Here is an 877-nt window from a genome sequence, read left to right as displayed (position 1 = left end):
CCCTTTCTTAACCCCCTTGTTGTGTCCCTTTTCTGTCCCCTTTCTTGTCCTCAACCTCAACCTTTGAGAGTTTGAATTTGACAAGAGGAATCTTTACAACATCTTCAGCAAGTTCTTCCACCAGATCAGAAGGGACACTTGGTTTCAGCTGCTGAACAGCTCTAGGCTTTCTATCTCTCTTCTTTAGCTGGCCTTTTTCCTCATTCCCTTTCCTTCTTGCTTCAGCATCTGCCCTCTTCTTTTCCTCTACTTCTTTTTTCTTCTGGGCATCTGCTTCTCTTCTCTTCAGTGCATCTTCTTTCTTTTTCAGTGCCTCCTCTTTCTTCTTTTGAGCCTCGGCCTCTTTCCTCTGCTGTGCTTCTAAATTCCGCGTCACAGGCCGCGTTTTCTTATTAGCAGGAGAGGGAGATTTCTCAATGAAATCAAGAAGACCATCTTTCTTATTAGTGGCCTCATCGAAATCCTTATTTAGATTCTTGATGCACTGATTAATGTTACTGTCCAGAACTGCTCCCCCCTTCTTCTTCTTCCTGAATTTTCTTCTCCTGTAACTTCATAACACAAAACAACTCAGCCATAACACAAAATAACTCAGCCATAACATAAAACAACTCAGCCATAACACTAAACAACTCTACCATAACAGAGGTATAACTCAGCCATAACACAAAACAACTCTTACATAACAGAGGTATAACTCAGCCATAACATAAAACAACTCAGCGAAAACAGAGATATAACTCAGCCATAACATAAAACAACTCAGCCAAAACAGAGATATAACTCAGCCATAACACAAAACAACTCTTACATAACAGAGGTATAACTCAGCCATAACATAAAACAACTCAGCGAAAACAGAGATATAACTCAGCCA

Source organism: Capsella rubella, unplaced genomic scaffold (genome assembly GCF_000375325.1).
Source record: "Capsella rubella cultivar Monte Gargano unplaced genomic scaffold, Caprub1_0 scaffold_3, whole genome shotgun sequence".
NCBI classification, from domain to species: Eukaryota; Viridiplantae; Streptophyta; class Magnoliopsida; order Brassicales; family Brassicaceae; genus Capsella; species Capsella rubella.
The sequence above is the reverse complement of the archived record's forward strand: the minus strand, read 5'-3'. Positions refer to the sequence as shown.